The sequence below is a fragment of the Takifugu rubripes genome, chromosome 12 (assembly GCF_901000725.2).
Source record: "Takifugu rubripes chromosome 12, fTakRub1.2, whole genome shotgun sequence".
Classification (NCBI taxonomy): domain Eukaryota; kingdom Metazoa; phylum Chordata; class Actinopteri; order Tetraodontiformes; family Tetraodontidae; genus Takifugu; species Takifugu rubripes.
In genome coordinates this window covers 11804802-11813379 of record NC_042296.1, presented here as the reverse complement: position 1 = coordinate 11813379, position 8578 = coordinate 11804802, and the positions used below count along the sequence as shown (strand labels likewise).

The 8578-nt window shown below is 43.2% G+C and overlaps 1 long non-coding RNA gene across 1 annotated transcript; it reads left to right on the top strand.

Annotated features, from left to right (window-relative positions):
* The first annotated feature begins 326 nt into the window (after positions 1-326).
* LOC115251791 (uncharacterized) lies at positions 327-3145 on the top strand. Its single transcript, XR_003890334.1, has 2 exons — positions 327-449; positions 903-3145. It is a non-coding gene; the product is annotated as an uncharacterized lncRNA (long non-coding RNA).
* Positions 3146-8578: the final 5433 nt, after the last annotated feature.

Here is an 8578-nt window from a genome sequence, read left to right as displayed (position 1 = left end):
GATCAGCTCTGCTACATATAGGACTCTATATTAATATTCCCTGCTGCATATTTGCAACCTTCTCTTTGCACTCTTGTGGGACAGTCAAATGAGTAATGTTGCATGTTTGCTGTCTGGATGTTCTCTTCCCGGAGGATTCGACTGTAACGCCAGAAGCAGCCTCTAGATGGCGCTATCGACATCCCTCCGAAATCCACTTTTAACTGAGGGAAACGTGTCCGAAATGAACGCGTCCATCTTCCTTACGACACACCTATTTTACTTACGACACACCTATTTTACTTACGACACACCTATTTTACTTACGACACACCTATTTTACTTACGGCCAATGTCACGAGACAAATGTCGTAAAAATATGAACGCAAACCGACATGAATGACGACGGTATGTTTTGTTTTTGTTTTTTTTATTAAATCACCCTATAAACACATGCAAGTTCACCACAAGTGAGTGTATACATTTGCTTTTATCACTCTAACAGTGTCTAATTGAGTTCTTATATCGAGTGGGGACGTCAGACGTTTTATCATGCGCCATCATTTACATCATAGCACATCATTAGCCAACAATAATTATTTATTCTTTCCTCTAGTCTACGCAGACAAAAATGAATAAACTTGTGCCAGTCTGTAGAATCAGCATTATTGTTTGGGCATGTTTTGCTTAAAACACTGCTACAATAGCCTGTTTGGCAGATGTAATAGCTTTTGGACAGCCAAACTTTCAACAATTATACAGCATCATGACGCATTCATTATAAAATTATGTTTTGTAGTGTAAATATTCTGTCCAGCATATTTATTGTTGGCAAAAAAGCGCAGCACACATACAAATTTTATTTATTTTATTAATACTTATGTCACTGTGAGTAAATTGAAAACTTTGTTTCTGCTCCACAGGATGGACATGAGCTACCGCTTATTCGACCACGAGGTGGCAGCAGTGAGCCAGGTCCGCTCCTCGGTGTGTGTCGACAGAAAATACTGATTAAGCCAATAAATATTCATTTATCACGACCACAATTTTAGGTGACAAGGAACAAGAGATCGCTTAAATCAATTTACAATTACAATACTTCATCTTAAAACGTCTATTTTCACAATAGCTGGACATCACGTTGAAACATGCAAGACAATTTGTTTATTTATTAGTATTTGAAATTAGAAGTCCTTCTTAAGACTCTTACGTTAATGCAAACATAGGATCACAATGTAATTTATGACTATATCAACACCTATAAATACATTAAATACTTGCACTTCAAGCCTTACACTGTTAAAAAATGAAATATGCTCACAATTCACAAGCAATTAATGTCTTAGATTTATTTAATCCACACTTGAAAGATGGAAAATCATTATGATTCAAGTATTTCTTTGGGGCTTTTGATTGTAAGCCTCAGTAATAAACCTATATTAAGCCTTTTTTTTCCAGAACTGTAATGGTATTGCATTATTAACTAAATGATATTTAATTCAAAATACCGAGCAGAAAATAGTCAGAATACATTATTTGCCTAGTAATAATGGTATATATTTTATATAGTTTAATTATAACGTCTTTTAAAACATAATGGGAGAATTAGAATACTAATAAGAGAAAGTGAAAAGTGAAGTTTTGGGCATTAACATTTATATTCAAGCACATTATGCAAATGTAATTATTATTTTTTTTATAATTTTCAACCGCTGAGTTAGTGCAATAATTAAAAGGGTGTTTCGGATCATCATTAGCAGCCACGGGCTTCAGAAACAAACTCTTTGATCGTTTATATCGAGCGTCTTTAATTGCTTGCAGGACAGCAGTCCCACTGGCCCTAAAGGTTTCCTTCCTCGCATTATACCATTGAGCAAGACATTTACTAAAAAATAGCTCCATATTAGTGCTGCTCAGTGGCCATACATACAGGATTATGGTGGGTGCAGGCAGCTCCCCGGTGTGCAGCACGTATGTGCAGCCTTTCTTCCCTCTTGCTTGGCTCAATTAAAACCGGCAGGCCCGCATTATCGGAGCCGATCAGAGGGCGACGCTGAATTCATGCAGCTGGGCGGATGTTCAGAAAGGTGTTTCTGCCGTTCTCAGGCCCTTCAATGGTGTCCCACAGATTTGTCTGAATGCAAGGGCTTGTCATCCATCCCCTTCGACATAGAGCCGATAACACAGCCCCAGATGGTTGTTTATTGTGGCCTGTGACCCCGAGGTCGTAGGGTCAGCGCCAAGTGAAGAGAGGCCAGTCGTTAAGGACTCCTCCAGGAGTTCCTCTTTCTTCTGAAGGACGCGTGGCTCACTAATTGAGGGTCCACCTCCCAAATTCCCAAGTGCAAGGTCCTTGACACCCCAAAATGACCGCTGGAGAGAGCTGCAGGGGGGGTCATACAGATTTATATATGGACTGTTCACATAGGATTCGTTGAGGGTTTAATAAATTGGAATTCCTGAAAATGACAACAAACACCCTCATGAACACATCTGGAAATATTGCAACATCAAGATAAGAATCCAAATGACGTTCGCATGAAACAATCTGTTGTACTTTTGGGGCCGTTGGGAAGCGAGTAATTAAGGCGTAATAACAGGAGAGTGCGGGACGTGGAGAAGTTGAAAAGGCCTGGCGGGCGGGCTGGGAACCTCAGGAGGGAGCGTTCCCCACAACCCTTCACCCCACCGTCGCCCTTCCCTGCTGCACAAACAACCTTTGTGCTGTTTCCCCGCTTCAGATGAATGCGGCGTGTTTTGTGTCTTATGGTTTTCAGCTTCGCAGCACTTGCAGCCATATTCTGAAAGAAAGCAGCTCCTGTTCGCTGAGGTTTCTGCTTAAGCGTGAATATGAGGAAGTCTCGATTTTAGCAAAAATAGAATTTTTATATTGGGGTTTTCAGACAAACCAGCCCTCAAAATCTCATCTTATTATTTAAAACGTTTGCGACCAGAAACCTGTAAAAACCATCCAACAACCGTAGATGCTCTTATCTTTTAGTACTCATATTTTATTATTTTCTTTGATATTCAGTCAATATCTTTAATTCAAACAATATTGTTTAAGCATTTGATGCTGAATATCTATTCCCACTTTTCGGTTCTGTTTGTGGTGTTTTTCACCAAAATTTTTTCAAACTTCTGAAAATAAAATTCTGTGGAAATTGAAAACAGAGACACAGAATGTGTGTGTTCATCAATCTAGGGAAAAAAAAACAAGTTTTACCACAATTATGAAGGATTAACAACAGACCCCAAAACTTGCTGCTCTTCGGTTTCACAGCCGATAAATCCGGTTTACCGGTGACAAAATACTTTATAACAGATAAACCTGTTATTACAGTAAAAGCCTTTGTATTACACATCATAGTATCACTTTCATGCACGGCGTGCTGGTCGTGCCGGCGGCGCCGTCTGGAAGAAGTGAGTATATGAGGGATGTGTTATCGCTGTATCAGTTTCTCAGCATGATCAAACGTGTGAGCTGAAGCTTCGCTTTCAGATGAGCTCCACTGATATAATGGCTCCTTTAATCCACGCCAATTAGACCCACAGGGCACCGGGAGTGGCTGCTTTCACACCACTCCGGTTTACACTGGGGGGGGGGGACTGATTGACAGGCCTCCGTGTGAAGACAGAGAAACAAAATAGCTTATAACTCCAGCCTTTGGAGGGGGAATATGAAGGGAGCATGAGATGCAGTTCGTAGGGAAAAAAGTGTTCTTCATTCAGAAATTAGTTCTTTATTTGTTTTTCTTGTGGAGATTTAAGCATGAAACACTGGTTGGATTCATAGCAGTATTTACAAGCAGACTTAAGGCAGGGTTGGCAGGTTTATTCCTGCCAGTATCGGCAGAATTAGTTTAAATGTTTATCATACAGTGACTTTAAAAAAAAAACCAAACTCTTATTATTATGTATTAGAGAATAGAATAAGTAATATTTACTCTTAAGACAAAACCTTGAGTAATTGTTCAATGTTCTTTGAAGATTTTTGTCTTATTTTAAATCAGATTAGCAAAATATCAGTTCAATTATTAGAAATGCTTTTCTGGTTGTCAGTCGCTGCAGTACCGCAAAGCCCCGTCTGGGGGCGCTGTGAGCTGGGTGGGAAAACCCCTGAGAACAGAGTGTGTGTGTGTATGTGTGTGTGTGTGTTCAATCAAAAATAATCAGGATTTAAAGTAGATTAAATCTGAAACGCTAATATTCAAGAAATATTAATGTTTCAAATATTTTATTATGGTTGACAGGTTTGACATTTGTACTTGAGCCACTATACACATACTATATACTATATAGTCTATATAAATTATTCAGAATGTCACACTTGCAGCTCATCACACTACAAACATTCAGTTTGTCATCATCTCCTCTTCCCTAATATGTGTGCACAGTTGCTACCTCCCACCCTATTTTGAGGGAACTTTTCAGATTTTTAATCTTTGGCACCTTAAAGTGTTTCACATCCACCAGTAAAGTCAACATGTCCATCAAAGTGTGTGTCACCTTTAAACAAGCGACGTCCCGACAACATTATAATCACCTCTGTGTGTTTCTTGTGCCGCTCCGATAACATTAACATGTCAAAGGCACGAGTTCTTGTGAACTTATTTGACCTCTGACCTCTCTGTGTCTCGCAGACAACAAACAAGTGCAGCTGGGTCGGAGGGCTCAGGGCTGGTTCTCACCGGTCTTGATTGACTGAGCAGCGTCTGCCCAGAGCCAGAGTGAGTAAACTGACTTGTTTTATCCACAGATGACTTACAGAGACATTTCTCAGTCTTCTCTACGTTTAGTGTGACCATAAATGGACACGCACAATGCAGATTAATGTCCAAAGGCATTAACCCGTTGACCTCTATTCGTGTGTCGTATAACGTTGAATTCATTGGGAAAAAATATGACACTGTTAAATGTGGTGTTCAGGCAGTAGCCAGCATTTTATGGACAGGGATGGGCTAATGTTCTTCATGCTAAAGCTAAAATGGTCGCGTTGGTTATTGTCAACGGTTCCAATCGGACTGTCGAAAAAAATTTCAAATCCATTTATTAACCAGAAAAACACAATCTTCAAAGACCTGAGGGGACTGTGAATCCTTTACATCATTAGCGTCCTTTACTGACACGCCAGTCAGACGTTTCACAGGCCTACGGATCCACGGGGGCCGCCTGACGCCTCACACGATGTCACATACGTGGACACATTCCCAAACGCACTCGCGCGCAGACCTGCAGACTCAGACATGCAAACGACACGGGGGCGCACTTTCTCACAGCTCCGTCCAGACGCGCACGCACGCACGCCCATCGCATCGCAGACAGTTTGAAGGGCCTCATCTCGCCCGCCTTTATTTGCCTGTCTGCTCCTTCTGACCCAGCCTCTTTATACGCCTAATTAAGAAGTCAGACCCTCCAGCGTGCTGTGACATACTCACGGCTGATTCGTAGCCCTGTTTTTGTCCCTGTCTCTTCATCTGGATGGATTGGCTTTATATTGTAGGAGGTATTGTTTCCCCGATGAGTTTGCCACCTTAATGGTCAGCAAGAGTCGAGGGAGGATTCCAAAACTGGTCAATAGCGTCTGAGGCGAGATTGTTTATGTGGGAAGCGAGTGATTGAATGACTGTTGAACCGAGGTTCGGCATTCCAGGGCTCCATCGGAAAGCCTCCACGCTCTGAAGTCAGACGGCATTGTTGTCGTGGTCGTCTGTGCGTGGAAGCCCCCCAAAACTGGACTGAAATAATATTTCCCAGTCCGTCGAGGGCGGACGCCACACTCCGTCGTCCTCCTGTCTGACCTCTGAGCTTCTCATCAAAATGGAGGCCAAGAGGTTAAACTCCAGCAAACCAGCAGGTCAACAACCTCTTCATCCACACGCACGCACGCACGTCGTGCTTTCTCTGAGCTTTGTGGTCTTTTATTGAAGTTGAAAGTAATTTTCGGGCCAGCAGAGATAATTCCAGAACATTAAAAACACTTGAATCGGACGCTGGGCTCCTAACACATATGTGCATCGCAGAAATTAGCGCTTGAGGCGAACTGTTACTTTTCACACCCGCTCACGCACAAGTCTGTTTTCAGCAATATGTCAGCGAAAGACACTCCATTTAAAAAACGTGGACTTTCCAGCAAGACTTAATGGCATTAGAGGCAAGAGCGGAAGCTCTATAGAAACCAACCAGCAGGAGCTCACAGGTGTCTCATGGGAAATCCCAGAGGCCTGTAGGGACACAGAGCACCAATCAGAGGGATCAAAGGTCAAGTCACTTGTGGATTTAAAGGCCATCGAAGAGTCATCCAGCAACCTCCTACACACAAACACACACACACCCGTTGGAGGAGCCAATTGTGTGCGGCGAGGTGGTGAATGAGGGAGGAAGTGGCCATTGTCCATGTGCCTTGAGGTCAGATCTCTTCATGTCACGCTTAATTTCTGACCTTTAGTACCTCGCGGACTTCAGTTGATCCAGTGGTGAGAGCTTTGTTTGCTCTCACGCTGTTAACGGGGGCCCGTTCCGTTTGGGTTTGTTACCTGATCTGTAAAATAGGCATTTTTAAAATGCTCAGTTCAAAAACGTGCTTTAAGATCCCGTCCCTTAAACCGAGTTTCATTTCACTCCTGAGTGAATTAAGAAGTATTCTATTTACTGTGAATTTAAACTGTTTTTGAAAGATTTTCCTGTTAGTTTTTGTAATGCACGTTGCCTTCGTGGTGCCGCCCCCTGATGCAGTCTGACACCTGAACACGTTGGACCTGAGGACGGTTTTAAAAAGTCCAGCCATCAGTTTTGACCTGTCCTGTCTGATGTGTGCGGAAGAGCAACAACTGAGCTCATGAAGACATTTCGACTCTGTAGCTCCGTGAGGGTAAAACATCATATGGAACGCATCAAGCTACATTCGAGAGTTTGATATTCAACATTGAGTTTAAAACTCAAGTAAAGATGGTTTTTTTTCCCTTTTCAGATTTAATATTCTCTTTATTCAAAGAGTGAAACTTTGGCTCTGATGCATCGTGTTTTCTGTGCTTTAAAAGCAACTACGTGAAGAACCCCCCCCCCCCCCCCCCCGAAAGCCTTATATTGCAACAACACTTGAGCCAGTTTGTTTGGTTCTGTTCCTGTTCCGTCACTTCCTGAGTGTTTCTTGAACGTTTCCCAGCACTAACAGGTAAACCCAGACTGGAGGAAGTAGATGAATCGGTAATTTGTCTTCATCACGTCATCGTGCAGACGAAGGTTTGCCAGTGAACTTGAACCCAGTTCCCTCACACTGTCTGATTTCACAGTGACCCCCCCCCCCCACACACACACACACCCCCACCCCAACAGCACCGTGCCTGTCTTTGTGAAGCTGTCTTCCTCGACTTTCCTCATCCCCCGTCTGTCTCCGCAGCCCCTCGCACATTTCTGCCCCATTCTTCCCTTCTGGGTCGGGGGGCTCCAATGGACGGTCCACAGGGACGGGCAGCACAGAATGCTAATCAGGCCCTCTGTGGCACTTCCCACGATTTTCCTCCCAGACGTGAGCTTTTGTTTCGTTATTGATTCCATTATCATCAAACAGGTCCCGTAACTTTCCTGCTGTCTGGAGGCTGGTCTGCAGCGCTGCCCTCTGCAGGGCGTACCTGCCACTTGACCCGCCTCCATTCGCTCGTCGCTTCATTCGCTCGTCGCTTCATTCGCTCATCGCTTCATTCGCTCATTGCTTCATTCTCTCATTGCTTCATTCGCTCATTCCTTCATTCGCTCATCGCTTCATTCGCTCATTGCTTCATTCTCTCATTGCTTCATTCGCTCATTGCTTCATTCTCTCATTGCTTCATTCGCTCATTCCTTCATTCGCTCATCGCTTCATTCGCTCATCGCTTCATTCGCTCATTGCTTCATTCTCTCATTGCTTCATTCGCTCATTCCTTCATTCGCTCATCGCTTCATTCGCTCATTGCTTCATTCTCTCATTGCTTCATTCGCTCATTGCTTCATTCGCTCATCGCTTCATTCGCTCATTGCTTCATTCTCTCATTGCTTTTGGGGCAGACTTTGCCCACATGAGCATAATTCCTGTCTTCCTGCGGTTATCCGTGCACAGAGGCACTTTTATTAGGTTAAAAAACAACAGCCATTTGTCTCGTTGACGACCACTATAAAAGGTGTCCGCGTGACTTCATTGTGCTTAATTGTTAAACAAACATGGCAGCTTCATTTTATTCTCAGGCTGAGGACTCTGACTATGATCTAGATCCATAGGTTATAGCCATGAGCACTGTATCCTTTCATGAATGTAGCCGTAGTCACAATCTGACACATCCTTGATATTAAAAAAGCTTTACTAGGATGGAAGCAAGGAAGGAAGGATGGAAGCAAGGAAGGAAGGAAGGAAGGGTGTGTCAGATGATACATCATAATATACTCAAAAATGATCGTGAAACTTTTAATCTCTTTGCCATCATGTCTCAGGAATTCTGCCCTAATATGAAACAAACCATTTGCCCCTTCTGGCTTTCAGCCCCAGAGAGAACGAGAGAGCGCACGAGCACACGCACGCACGAGCGAAACGGCGAGCTCTCTTCTCGCTCGGATGCGGCAGCTGAAT